Source organism: Helicoverpa zea, chromosome 17 (genome assembly GCF_022581195.2).
Source record: "Helicoverpa zea isolate HzStark_Cry1AcR chromosome 17, ilHelZeax1.1, whole genome shotgun sequence".
NCBI lineage: Eukaryota > Metazoa > Arthropoda > Insecta > Lepidoptera > Noctuidae > Helicoverpa > Helicoverpa zea.
In genome coordinates this window covers 4,942,672-4,958,221 of record NC_061468.1, presented here as the reverse complement: position 1 = coordinate 4,958,221, position 15,550 = coordinate 4,942,672, and the positions used below count along the sequence as shown (strand labels likewise).

The following is a 15,550-nucleotide window of genomic DNA, read 5'->3' as shown; positions in this document are numbered from 1 at the left end:
GCTTACAAAGGACAGCGGAACCATAAACTAATTTAAATACCTGTTCTACGAGAGTCGTCGTTCTGTGGAGGGTGTCATTTCGTCTTGCTTTGCTAATTAAAGGGATTACGCGAGAGTGCTCGTGTTCTAGATAACAACATCTCTTTCCGATATCGAGCCGACGCTGCAAGCAACGGAACTTGTAATTGTGTCTGCTCGAATAAACCCGGCTGTTTAATACTGTGACAACTATTCAGATTCGTATGTTTTACGGTTTTGGCGTACAGATGCGTTATGTTCTCGAAGATTCGATGCAGTTTTTGTGGTCATTGCAAAAACTAAACTAAGTAGCTATTTATTGTAGTACATTCTCGATCTTTATGGAGTATTTTTGCTTATGTTTATTTAGCTATTTGTTATATGTTAATATCATCCTACGTGAAATATATACCAACATATTCTGAAGTGGGCAGGGCTATTTCTACCCGAACAAAATATTGCTTTCTAACAATAAAAATAAGTATACGCTTTCATAAACATTCGCTTGAGTATTTCTGATACTTTATACCAAGAAGAAAAAATGTATTTTTATGATGAAAATAATGATGAAAACAATCTTAAGCTGTTTGTTTATCTTATCGAGGACTTGTTTACCTTGCCGTAACTAATTAGTGAGTATCTAATACCTCTTGTGATGAAGCAGCTTTTTTTTCTATTTTTTATTAGAAATAAGAAATATACACGTGTATTGCCAAATTCCTATGAAGACTTGTTGAACAAACAGTATTATAAAAATACAGATGAAGAATATAAGAATAAAATTTTACTGTCTTCCATAGAATTTTTTTTGAAAAATATAAATGGATATATTTTTCTTTAGACAAAGAGCCATGTTATGACTTCATATTGTGGCGTTCTTAGATGTAATAAATACAGGTGGTGGGTAGTTTAATCTTTTAGGTCAATAAACCAGTCTGTCGCTAATCGCTGCCTTTCATTGACGCTCCATTGGCGACGAGCTAATTTGGAATCCTATTACGCGTGTTACGAGTGATTTTAGGACTACAAAAATGCCGATTGGAAAAATTGAACCATTTAACTTAAATTCCAAACAGTGGCCCGCGTATATACATACGTCGAGTCAACCAATACATAAAACTAAATGAAGTTGAAGATGATCTGAAGGTGTCCTTGTTAATTACGGTAGTGGGCGAAGAAACGTACGCGTTGATGTGTGATTTGTGTTCACCTGATTTCCCGGAGACGAAAAAGTATGATGAGTTAGTGGAATTAGTCAAAGGACATTTAGAACCACAACGCTCAGAAATTGCCGAACGCCATATTTTTAGATTGCGGCGACAACGTGTTGGTGAATCACTCACAGAGTATCTTCAAGCTTTAAAACATCTAGCGTCTACATGTAACTTTGGCAAGTGTCAGTCATGTTCAACGTTACAAGAGAATCTACGTGATCAATTTGTGTCGGGACTATCTAATGACGTGATGCGTTCGAGGATCTTTGCGGAGAAGAAAATTGAATATAAGGAAGCGGTGGAGCTAGCTTTGGCGCTAGAGGCTGCAGAGAAACATGCGGAAGTGAGTGGCACCACGGCAGCGACGGCAGGGACGGACTCATCGGGGACAGCGAGCGGGGAGGCGGGCGAGGGCCTGCACTGCGCGCGCGGCGGCCAAGGGGGCTCGCGCGGGCGCGGTCGTCCGCCACGAGGTCCTGGCGCAGGCACAGGCAGCACGGGTGCGAACACCAGCAGCGCAGGGGCAGGTGGGAACGGCGCGGAAGCCTCGGGCTCGCGCGCGCGGACCTGCTGGCGCTGTGGCAAGGCGCACATGGCTGATAGGTGCAGATTCAAAAATTACAATTGTGATGTGTGTGGCAAACGCGGGCATCTTAAAGTGATGTGCAAGCTAGTGAGTGATCAAAGTGGCCGACAAAATTATCTCAGTGAGGAGTCGGATGATGGTATGTTCAATATAGAAGTGGCGGCTCAAGGTAACAGACCATATTTTATTAAACTATCGGTGGACAATACGAATGTCGAATTTGAAATTGACACGGGTAGTCGTATCTCGGCTATCAGTGAAGAAATGTATCAACGTATGTTTTCACATAAAGAAATCACTTCAGATAATTTAATATTACGTTGTTATTCAGGTTCACGGATTGAATCATTAGGCTACATTGAAGTTAATGTTAATTTAGGTCTAGTAAGTGCTAAAGGTTTGCGTCTTTATGTTATCAGAAAGGGGGCACGCCCGTTATTGGGACGGGAATGGATGCGTACTTTAAAAATCACACAAATTACACTTAATGAGGTTATTGATGATGATATTATAAATAAATTGCGTAATGAGTTCCCCGAAGTATTTTGTGACAAGCTAGGTACTTGCAAGCAGCCCATTCGACTACAGCTGTCTGATAACAAACCGGTTTATGTTAGAGCGCGGCCGGTGCCACTGGCGCTTCGCACACGAGTTGAAAGAGAATTAGAACGTTTAGAGGCGGATGGTTCCGTATATCGCGTAGATTATTCTGATTATGGGACTCCTATCGTACCGGTGGTTAAAGAAAATGGCGAAATTCGTATTTGTGGAGACTACAAAATCACAATTAACCCAAAACTAAAAAGAGATTATTACCCTTTGCCACGTATAGAAGAATTGTTTGCAACCCTAAGTGGGGGGGAAAAGTTTACTAAGATTGATTTGAAACATGCGTACGAGCAGTGCCTCTTATCAGAGGATTCACAAGTATATACCGCCATAACCACACATATGGGAACTTATGTATACAGACGTACCCCATATGGGTTGTCGTGCATTCCAGAGAAATTTCAGAAAATAATGGAAGAAACTCTGCGCGGAGTGCCAGGGTGCGTGGTATTTTTAGACGACATCTGTGTAACGGGATCTAATAAGCTAGAACATATTAAGAATCTGAGAGCTGTACTCGAAAGGTTGCGTAATATGGGACTCACTGTAAAGTTAAGTAAATGCCGGTTTCTACAGGATGAGGTTAAGTATTTGGGCTTTATTATAAATAAGGAGGGTTTGCGGCCGGATCCACAAAAACTCGAGGCTATTTCTAACGTGCCAAAACCGGAGAATGTATCGCAACTTAAAAGTTTTTTGGGAATGTTAAATTATTATGGTCGTTTCATTCCCCGGTTGAGCACATTACTACAACCCTTACATAATTTATTAAAAAAAGATGTTAGCTGGAAATGGGACTCTGGTTGTGATAATGCTTTCAGTGAGGCCAAGCGATCGCTCTTGAGTGAGAGGGTATTAGCACACTATGAGGAGGGGCGCGACTTGGTGCTGTCGGTAGACAGTAGCGCGTATGGACTGGGTGCCGTGCTGGCGCACCGCTACGCAGATGGCAGCGAACGGCCAGTCAGCTGTGTTTCGCGAACACTCAATGCATCCGAGCGCAATTATAGCCAACTTGATAAAGAGGCTTTGGCTATCTTATTTGGTGTAACAAAACATCACCAATATTTATTTGGGAGGCGATTTACACTGCGCACTGACCACCAACCGCTTACGCATATTTTTGGGGAAAAGGGCGGCATCCCACAGACGGCTGCTAGTCGTTTACAAAGATGGGCAGCACGTCTGGCTGCGTATGATTTTCGTATTGAATTCGTTCGATCAGCGGACAACGGTCCGGCTGATGCTTTGTCGCGACTACCGTTATCTCAGGAGGGTCGCTTCGCTGACACTATAGAATACTTATATTTAGTGGAGGATTCACTGCCTGTTAATTGTGCCGATGTTGCTAAAGAGACGGAACGCGATAAGTTATTATGTAAGATTAAAGGTTATGTGCTTTTTGGTTGGCCATCGGTACCGAGCTGTGAGGCGGAAAAGCCGTATTTTTCTAGGAAACAGGATTTAGTAGTTAATCAGGGTTGTATAATTTATAAATATAGAATTGTAGTACCGTACGTCTTACAAAAAAAAATATTACAAGAAATCCATGAAGGCCATCTAGGCATAAACAAAATGAAAAGCTTGTCACGGAATTATATTTATTGGGCTAGTTTGGATAGTGATATAGAGGAGGTGTGTAGGTCGTGCACGGCGTGTCGTATGGTGCGAGACGCGCCACCGCGTGCGCAGCTTCACCCGTGGGAGTTTCCATTGCACCCGTGGCAGCGTGTACACGCGGACTTTGGTGATTGTGGTGGAGTGCGGTATTTGATAATAGTAGACGCGCATTCCAAATGGATTGAGGCTGTTCCAATGCGTAGTACGAATGCACTATCTACCATTCAAGTCTTTAGAAGTATTTTTGCACGGTTCGGTTTGCCAGCACAGCTCGTGACTGACAATGGACCACCTTTCTCGTCTCAAGAATTTAAACAATATTGTGAAAATAATTGTATCAAACACACAACTTCGGCTCCGTATAGACCCCAGGGAAACGGCGCGGCCGAAAACGCGGTTAAAACTGTAAAAAAAGCTATAAAACGAGCACTATATGAAAACGAAGACGTCAACGCCGCGCTGTCAAAATTTCTTTTCCAATATAGGAATTGCGAGCACGCTACAACGGGAGTGTCTCCGGCAGTGGCATTACAAGGCCGGAGGCTGCGTAGTCGGCTGGACGTACTACGACCGGATGTCGCGGCCGTGGTGCGCGCCAAGCAGGAACGGCAGGTGGCACGTAATGCCGGTACTGACAGACATTTTAAGGTTGGCGATGCAGTGCTAGCTCGCAATTATTCAGCAAGGGGGGAAAAGTGGACGGAAGCAACTGTAGTTAAAAAGACGGGTCCGGTATCATATACAGTAGATATTGGTAAGGGTTTAGAATGGCGTCGTCACGCCGACCAGATAATTAGTAAACATAGATACTCATTATCGCGAATGAGTCTATCGGGCGTAGAACAGAAACCGCATCCCCAGCAAGTAGTAGAGATGGGAGCCGAAGGTGAGGTGTTTGAAGACGCATCCAGCGGTGACGGTGAAGCGGGGGAGGCACCGGTTGTAACGGGACAGGAACCCACCCCGCAGACGCAGTCACCGCCCGGGGCCGCGCCGGTGTCGCCTGAGCCTAACTTAGCGCCAACCCCGGCACCGCCTGGTGCGTCTGCTCGAGCAGTGCGAGCGTACCACAGAGCCAAACGAAGTGGCCGGTCATTGTTAAATTAATTAAGTTACTTGGTTTGAAAATCTATTACTTATGTATTCGAAAACTTAGTGAGGGAGAAGTGTGGCGTTCTTAGATGTAATAAATACAGGTGGTGGGTAGTTTAATCTTTTAGGTCAATAAACCAGTCTGTCGCTAATCGCTGCCTTTCATTGACGCTCCACATATAAATAGTAAGAAAATGCACCGTTTTAATTTGTAATTGTAAGGTGTGTGTGTGACAAAACATGACACCTTAATGATTGTCATTTACTATATTGCAATAAAAAAAAACTAAAGTTATTAACAAAATCCTTATTTCGGTACATTTCAATACACTTGAAACATTGTTCCGAAACTTGTAACTTACTAAAAAAGTTCCTACACCAAACTCGATACACTACAACTTCCCGACACAAACTCTTTTTCATACAAACACAATGAAATTAGTTGGCCAACTATTATTGAACACAATAAACTGGAGTCCAATTTGGGCCTTGTCGTACATTTGAGGCCCTTGAAACGCTGTCACGTGTTTCTAAGGCCGGGCCACTGTCTGGCACATGAGTAATTAAATTAAACGTGTACCACTTTGGGTTGGGCCATTGTGATTCGAACAGCGGGTATTCGGTTTTACAGTCGTGTTTTTGGTGAATATGTAAGAGATACTTTCTGCATTCGCCTTATAAAAGGTTAAGCTTATGATTTGTGAGAATAATAACTGTGGAAAACACTTATTGAAATATTGTGGAATAAAATATGGTAACCTGAATTGCACACATAATGAAATCCCAAACAAATGTGCGCTGATTGTGCACCCTTTTATTTTATTTAAAAATTAGCATTCCGTATGTGAGGTTCGAATGCGGCTAGTCCACATACAATTCGAATGTTTTTCCTCCAAATATTTTAGGCTAGCGAAAATTGTATTTAAAAGAACAATTGATTATTTAGCAGTTTTTACTGTATAATTTAAAATTTTGTCACTATTGTTTTAATATTTGCAGTAAATATATGTTCGTCCGCTGTTCGCTCCACACTGTCCGCATCTGGTCGCGGTGCACGTACAACGAGCTCAATTCACGTCACGAACACCGACCGTTTTGTTTGCGCTTCCACTCGCTTTAATACGTAATTTGTTGTGAATGCCGCGAAATTGGCACACTGACAGCCGTCTGCAATTGAAAACGTATCAACTTGTAACAATCGTGGCCGCCCTCGAGCCTCTCGGATTATGTGCGATACTCCGAAATTGCGTACGCGGTCTTGTGCTCAGCGCTTTAATGTTTTCTAGGGTACAGAAATAAATGTTACATGAAAGTCCAAAAGAAAAAAGTCTTTGACTTAAGGCTCGTTACCTTCTTACGGAAATCTAAATACCAACATGCCAACAAAAAGATACGCTCCAAACAATCTTGGAAGAAACTACGGAGAAAACAATATCCCTCGGTTGATACAACGCGACTGCTATTCACTAAAAGAACTGTCATATTTTTTGATAGACTGCTTGTAACAGAGCACCGTGGAGGTCACTACACTTGATAATAAAATCGCAGACGGGCCCTTTTGTGCGGGCTCCGGCTCGGAAGTAGCAATTTTTCCATGACATCCGGCGCCCTGCCGTGCTGTCCCCGCCATTCACCCCGCCCCGCCCCCCTCGCGCGCCCAACACTGCATAAAATATTGTTCCGTTAATGCTATTCAACGATATGCTCGAACGCTTGCTAAATGACTTGTCGACACGGTTTTTGTCGCCGTTATGGGTCTTTAATACCATCCCGGTACCGTTTTTACAGATGATTTATTCGATTTCCTCTGATAAATAAGAAATTGGCTTTATATGAAATCTAGGATGTTTATACCTCATAAGATGCTTCATCCTTCACGGAAGAACAATTTTGAATAACTCACCACTTTTAATGCTTGGAGCGGAATTCTCGGAACCTTTCGGTCAGATAAATCTACCGAAAATTTTGGCGTATTATTTTCATATTTTGCAAAGTGGAAAAGTTTTCATACAACTTTACATAGACAGTCGACTAACCTTACAACTGGCTTCCTAACTAATGAACTACAAGACACTGTTCCACCGACTTCGTTTCAAATTCAAACGGAATACTTTCGATTAATTTCACTTGTTCGACAGCTCGTTTTAATAATTTACCCCGACTTGTATCGACTAGCTCGTAATTGCCGAGCATGCAATTTTAATTATCAACTTTACGACATTGCTATAGAGTCCAGAACGTAACGGGTGCCTTTTAATTTTGTGACCGAGTTTACTTTGGTAGTTTTTGTAGGAGCACCCCGTGGCAAATAAACAACCGTAGAACTGTTAAATAACCCTCAATGGACAAATTATTTTCGGTTCTCAACGGCATTTGTATCAGCTTCCGAAGCCGGAGCAGTATCGCTTTCAAAATAGCCTCGGTAGGATCCACTTGTTTATTTAATGAGATTAATTTGGCCTGTAATTATATTATTACTCAACGGAACTTTCAAGTAATTCTGTGTAGTGTCAATTAAAAGGCCGCGAATATCAGGCTTCATAATTATGTATTCAGATTTATCAGTGATCTGATAGTATTCATAATAATATTTACGTGAACAAAAATTGTGTTATGGATCTTATTTTGCTGTTGAGAAGAGTATAAGGTTCTGAACGTACTATTACATCAATCTTATGGCACCACAAAATGATGGTCCTAGTTTTGTTACAAACATGTAACGAGTGATACGAGGGGCATGGCAGACGGGGATCAAGGGTAGTCATGACGATGTCTCAGGTCCTCTCGCCTCTGTTATTAAGCTCCTCTCAAACAATATGCCGCAAATTGAGTTAACTCACTAATAATGGTATCGCGGCTGCAGAGGGCTCGCCTCTCCATTGAGGACAGAGGCAATCTTTCCTGCCCCTCCCCGGCGAGCCTCTATTAACCTTTTTATTTGATTTGTCGAGATTAATAGCCACGATGTGTATATGCCGCGAAATGTCCGCTATTTCAGCAGACATCGTGTTTTGTAAACAAGTTCTCTAATAACAAATTAGTTCTTGGAAATATTAGATGAGCTTAAACTATTACTAACGAACCAGATTAAATTCAAGACTTTATCTCAAGAAATTGATGGATCGGATACTAATTTTAACGAAAAACTTGTTTACCAGCTGTTTAATAAGATTAAGAGATTTCTTTCTCAGATTTGCTAATTTTATAGACAAACTTGTTTATCGCTTCAATGAAAATAAAATAATGATCTATTTTGCTTGAAAAAAGTAAGCAATTTAATATAAAGATAATAGCCATGTGCAATTTCTCAGCGTAATGTGTCGGCACGCATGCGAGACTCCGCGACTCGCGCCGCAACCTATGATTTCAATTATTGTTTGATGTCATTATTTCTCTTGTGTTTATTCGGGACGCGTTTCTCCATTTTTTACTTTACCCTTCCACCCTCGTATTTGCGGCACAAATAAGACGCGGAGGTGCGCAGCCTAGTCTCGGTAACTGATATGTTTGGCGCTTTCCGTCGAGATGTTTAAACAAGTCGCAGCCAAATCGAATTGAGTGCAGTTACTTTGAGATGCCGTCTTTTACCTCAGATGCTTCTAAAAGCTCTCTACGTGATATATGACGCTAGTTACACGCCGTTTGCATCTATGTGCCGACTGGTTCAATAAACATTTTCTAGGAACTGTTGGGTACCTCATTAAAGTGGCATAGACGTTTCTTAGTTGTTAAAGTTGCACTCTGAACCTACGCATTGAATGTCAACACACCATTAGCTATTTACCTTCTCTTCAGTTGATCAGTGTCGTGTTACTAGAAAACAAAGCATCAAGCTTTTTGACGTCCATTCTCCGCCGGTGTGTGACAATGAGAACATAATGGACTGTCACACTTCATGTCTCGGTGAAGCCAGTCTTTGTTTTCTCCATATACGCGTAAGTAGATCGCCAAGATATCCTTTAATAACCGGAGTATTGATTATGTGTCTAGGTGTCCAAAACGAAGACACCCGAGCACTTGAAATAATATTTTTAAAGTAACATTGTACAAAGTACTAAGTGTATAAAAAGAGCAACAAGGTGTGACGCGCTGAGTGAGCTAAGATATATGCGGCGCTGTGCAACAGGCGTGATTCAAACCGTAGCTGCGGGATTGCCAGCACCTGCGGCTACTTCATCCACAACCACAAACCCAACTCTATTTAGAATAGTGTAAGGTTTGTTTTACAATAGCACCGTCCACTCAGCCAAAAAGTATACCCTAAACGAGAGTTTCTCGGTCTCCTTTAAAGTGGTTGCGGTAAAGATCAGTTTCGTTGCGCCATTGTTCCGCTTCGGAACCGCGCCGCCGCAATATTTCAGCACTTTACTAAGAAATAACAATGCACCGCTCGACGAAAGCACTATAGTTGTGAAATAGAACAGCGTAAGCAATGCTTCATCATCATCGTAAGAAGTGCAATATTCTTGAGAATAAAGCGCAGTCGTTGCACTCATATTACAAATTGCTTTTTCAGAATGTGGGTGCTTGTTCAATATTAAATTAAATTAAACTACTTCACACAAATATTTAAGTACTTTACATTGAAAGTTTGAATACAACTTGCTCTGTTACTGTAAGGAGAGAATAGTATTCTTCTTGTTCGAAAAATATCGAAGGCAGTTAGCTACTTACAAAATTTGAAACAGATAAGCGTGGAGCACAATGCGAGCTAGAAAAAGTTATATGTCGCGGCACAATAGGAGCGGTCCAGAGTCCTTATAAGCCTTCACAGGTGTCGCCTCCTTTCCATACAATGGCGTCGCCAGGCGACACGCGACAAATATCGGGGACGTGAGAACCCCGAGACAACTCCACTTCTTTTATATTTATTTGTAAGAACATTTAATACCGCGTTTTGTGTCGGAGTTTTGTAAGACCTCTGATTGTTTTATTGGCTGTTGTTATGTCATTGGAGGTTTATCAATTGTTCGATTGTGTACGCAGGAAATAATGTAAGGGAATTGGTATAAATAGATTTGATTCGCTGAAGATGGAATGATATGTTACAAAAAGGGTGCTTTTATCTATCTAAAATAAACTGAAAATAGAGAAATGTGAAACTTTATTTAGTTATTATTCTTGTTATTAAAAGTATTAACGTTTTTATAAAGAAAATTGATCCCTGTCTAGTCTGGTCATAATTAACAGAAATATCATAACAACGAGCAAACAATAAGATATTTTCGTTTATTCTTATAGCAAGAGAAAACAGAAAAATAGCCAGCAGGGTGAAATCGAAACCTGTCCATGATCAGCCATTATTATTACCAGCACACGTTACGAACAAACATACATACGATACCGAAGCTATGTTGTTTACCTTATTAATTTAATATAGATCTACCTTAGGATTTGTTTTTATTTCCAGTAATATCGAATGTTTGTGTAACCGAAATACCGAGGGCTATACACAATATTATGATAACCGCTGCCCGGTTACCGAGAGCTAACAGAACTCGGTACGAGTGACTTATGTCCCTAATGAGTTCGTAATAAGATTAATTTATGTGCTAAGGATTGTTTATTTAAGATTTTGTTTGTATGTAAGAGGATTGTTTTGTTTTAAAACATGTGGTGCCTTAAGTACAATATACGAACATTTACTGAGCATATACGAGATCATTATACAAATAAGACGAACATGAAACACCTTTGAAAGTGGTCTATGATACCGTAAGTGTACTGAAATATATTCTCCTTAATTTTCTTATCAAGGACTTTCGGAATGCATACAAGAATCCATAAAAAGCTTAATCATGATTTTGGAACCTGTAGCGTACAGACATGCAAACATTAATTTGAATCTATAAATATTTATCTAAATACCCTGAAGTACAATAAAGTCATTAAAACTCAAGTAGACATCAATGACCCAAGCTCTGTGACGTTAAGTTTAAAACTCAAAGCGTCGAAGACAAAGTAATGTTAAAACGGATGCCAGAGGAAATAGATGAAATTTCTCTCAAACAACGGACGTTTTGGGGGTTGTTGGCATACTGCTTCGTACGGAATCGGCAGCGGGGTGTATCCGGTGTCCGTACTGGGACGCTCCGGGCTTCGGGAAATAATGCCATTTCCGATGAGGGCCCGCGGGCCGTGTCGACAACGAGATTAGGGAAAAAAGACGGGAATTTAATAACATCGCCGACACACGTCTCACGGCGTACAAACAGTCCATTCCCGCTGAACTCGTAACCCCAATGTGAGCATATTCGATCTCTGTCGAATATCAGGCGCAGCTGACACTGTCATTTTCATAATCTCTTTCAAACTTAAATTTCTGTTTTTTTTTTTCAAGAGCTTTTTCAATTCTACAATATTTCAAATTCCGATTTTAAAAGCGTCGCTTTAAAATTTGCGACGCGATTGCCACGTGAGCAGTTAAAAAAGCGGAAATGCGGTAAAAACGTTTCGTGATCGCCGGGCACGTGACCAAGCGCTACGAGACCTCTACGGACCTACTACGCGGCTACGACGCTACGATGCTACGTCTACTGACTACGGTACAAATTGTAGCACATATTTTTTTATCGATATTATATTTTATGACGTTTTGTTTATTAATAATTATATGAATATGGTGTGCGAAAAAATATGTAATTAACGTAACTACAGTAAATACTTCATAAATTCTATTTTAATACAATCGACTTCGGACTCACGTTGTGCGACATTTTAAAACACCAAACAAGATTTTTCAAAACGAAGCAATACAAAAATAAGTTTGTTTAAGTTAATAAACTACGCAACAACCCCTTCGCAAATTGCGAAACTTTATATCGTAAAAAATATTGTTTAAAAAAACATTTTTAGAACAATAACCAACTTTCTATTTATAAAAAGTCTTAGAAATACGGGTGAATTGTACAATATGTTGGGAGTTGGCAACCCCTAGCAATTCTGAATTGGCTGGTGAAAGTTGTGCCTTACGAAACTTGACTGGGAGTGGGTACTTGGCGTTCAAGTCGGCGGGTTTGTATTGGTGAGGCTTCCTCGACGAATTGAGCCATCCTGCCTCTGTTGACATGCCTCACACCCGGCTTGCCAAACTCTGCAGTAGATGATTGATCAATCGTGTGGTTTAGGGTGTCGTGAATCAGCTGATGTCTGTTGTAAGTTATACATGATATCATAATTAGGTATTTGATTATTAAAGAAGAACTATAATTTAAATACCTGTGGTGCATTAGATTGATAAAAAATGGTCTCATTGTTTCAAATGAATTTGTTTAGGGTTCTGTAATGTAGGTATCTTAGAACACGATAAACAATAAAATAGCGTTAGTGACTTTTATGTGACGATATTTTGTCCTCATGTGTTTTTACCTAATATTTATTGTTACATTATATAACTTAACCTATCAGTTTAATAAAATTTGCCTGCAGCCTCCTCCCAAACGGGTCTATTAAAGCATTCTCACAAGACACAAGTATCAGACATGTCGAACTGGCAACTGGAGCAAGTTTGTGTGTTGAACCGCATTTGTCGAGCCATCGCAACTTGTGCCCGCGATTAGCATCGACACCAACTTGCTCCATCGACGTTCTAATTTCATACTACATATTCAGACTTTAACTGGCTGTGTAGACTTGCCTGATTTTAGATAAAACTGGGCTTAGATTGTATGCAAAGTTTTTGTTGGGATGATCCGTTTTATAAATTGACTTGTGTTTTAGTTGAGACATATTTAGTTATGGATTCTAAGTGGTATTTTAAAACTTGTATGTTTTATATACTGGATGCAATAAGGAATATAGCTTGGGCAAAGTAACTTTGCAATTCTGAATTTAGCCATTTGACTCCTGCCGCATGTGGCTAGTGTATTGTTTATGACTAGTGTGAAGTCAATGCGATAGTTATTATTTGTACGAACAAACGCACTAGGTGTCAAATGGCTTGGTACTAAGAACTGAATTGCTAAGTTATTTGGTAGAAACTGTACCTGCTAAATACTGAATTGTTTATGTAAACAATTTGGTTAAACGTTGAAGTGTCACTTACGTCTGCATTCTAGCGGATAGCACGCGACATTCCTCGATTGTTAAGTGTATAAATATCATCATAGCCTATTAAGTTAATTACTACGATGTAATCGTGACTGCAGCTTGAAATTCCATGCTGTATGATAGAATATATATGCGTGATTAACCGTTGTTTGTGATACATTAGTAGTAATGTGTAATACCTATTGTGTATTTTCAAACACTTAATTCACAGTAACTAACAGAAAATGTTCTAAAATTAGAACAAAAGGTGCACAAATATAATGAACAGAGTATTTCAGGGTACTTAACAATGAGTGCGGCATATGTTGATCCTGGTTATTAATAAACTTGGCGCCCTTTTTCCTATCGGCGGCATGGAATTATTGGATAGTTGGTATTGTCAGCAGTGGTCATAGTCGCGAACGCAGCCGTGGCGTGGAATGCCAGCGGAATTTCATTTCGTTAGTGGCGCACCCTGCCGGGGTTGCGGATTCCGGCGGTCAACCCGCGACCCCGCGCCGTCGCCCTTATACATTCGTTCACTCAGAACTGTATGAACTAAATTGTCATCATAACATCATCTATCCTTCACTGCATTTTCAACTTTTGATTTTTAACCCTGAGACACAGGTTTATAATTTATATACCTACACACACATAAGAAGAAAGAAGACAAGAATGAATTTACAAAGGTAATGCTTATTTCTAAAGAAATTTCTTCTTACCTAGTTCAGGCAAATCATACATCATCAGCGCAAATTATGTACGAAGTGAAGTAAGAAACAATGCATTTATTATTTACTAGCTTCTGCCAGCGACTTCGTCCGCGTTAGAGTCGGACTTTGTGCAAAGAGAGGAAGAAATAATAAACACCAGCCCCTCCAATTATCTAAATCTATGCGTACTTACTGCTTCTTTAAGTAATAAAATGTAAACTATTAATAATTTGTAATTTGAACGAATATTTAAACACAAAAATAACTAATAGGTACCAACCTATTTTATAAAATAACAACAAAAGAAAGTTAAAAATAAATTATTTAAAACCTAAAAGTCGCGCAATAAGGTTGAACGCTCTGAACGTCTATTCGCATCAATCGCACCAACAGCCAAATATTGTATGAAGCTCGCGCAGCCACCGCGCCGCGAGTCGCGTCGAGCGCGGCGACCGTTGCACAAAAATGATCCTTATAGCGTGCGTGATTCAGTATTCACGCGCGGTGGCTTATTACGGTTTTTCATGTATAACTTTGGTGTTTCTTTACCGATTTAAATCATTCTTTTTTTAATTAATAGATAATACTGTTAACTATGTTTAATTAGTGTGAGTGAGAGTGTTATAAACGAAATAGTAGACAAATATAATCAGAAAGCCCCGAACTGCTAAGCTACCGAGAGTTTTACGTGTTATTGTGAGTCAACCATAAAAGATAGACATATGCTGCCATGGGATATTTTTTACATAACTTTATGAAGAATATTTCCGTCGTACATGGTTTCTGTGTACCTGTAACCATTAAGGCTGCACACGCGACGGAAGCTTAAAAAATGGAGTAACTTCTCCCGTTTTCCCAACATTTACCTTCACTGTCCTGCTCCTATTGATCGTAGCGTGATGAAAAGTATTCTATAACCTGCCCAGGAGTGTGAAGAATATTTGTGCCAAGTTTCATTAAAATCCGTCCAGTAGTTTTTGTTTCCATAACGAACATACAGACAGACAGACAGACAGACAGACAGACAGACAGACAGACAGACAAAAATTTTACTGATTGCATTTTTGGCATCAGTATCGATCACTAATCACCCCCTAATAGTTATTTTGGAAATATATTCAATGTACAGAATTGACCTCTCTACAGATTTATTATAAGTATAGATTTTATTTATTTAACTACAAACGGTCTTATCACATTTTACACAGTGAGCGTTAAAACACGTTAAACGTTATTATCATAATATACAAGCAGAACATTGATTTAAGATTGAGATAAGGCAATTTGCGTTAAAAGGCACAGGGTAACCTTATTGGGAGCATCCTTTTATATTTTTTCAAAGCGCCATTAGCAGTTGAGCTTCAGTGATGAAATATTCAAAAAACGGCATAATTTTTACACAAAAGTATTTTTTAAATATTTACATGCCTTGTCCTGCGGCGGTGGTTGTTTATTCTTGTTTTAAATATTAATTATTAAAAAGAGAATGATATTTCATTTGGACATTATTTGGGATTAACTGTACTTTATATGGGTGTAACTATATATGTATATTATCTCTCTAGAATCGGATTCATTTGTAGTACCCACAGGAGTGTCAATTTTAGTACGTATTTAAAAATTAAACGTAATGCTATCGATACTGCAACCAAAATTAACGTAAGATT

At 39.8% G+C, this 15,550-nt stretch overlaps 1 protein-coding gene and 1 pseudogene across 2 annotated transcripts in view; both read left to right on the top strand.

Annotated features, from left to right (window-relative positions):
- Positions 1-15,550, top strand: part of LOC124638014 (membralin) — an 84,001-nt gene that overhangs the window by 57,469 nt on the left and 10,982 nt on the right. The window lies entirely within an intron of this gene.
- Positions 953-2,395, top strand: LOC124638015 (annotated as a pseudogene).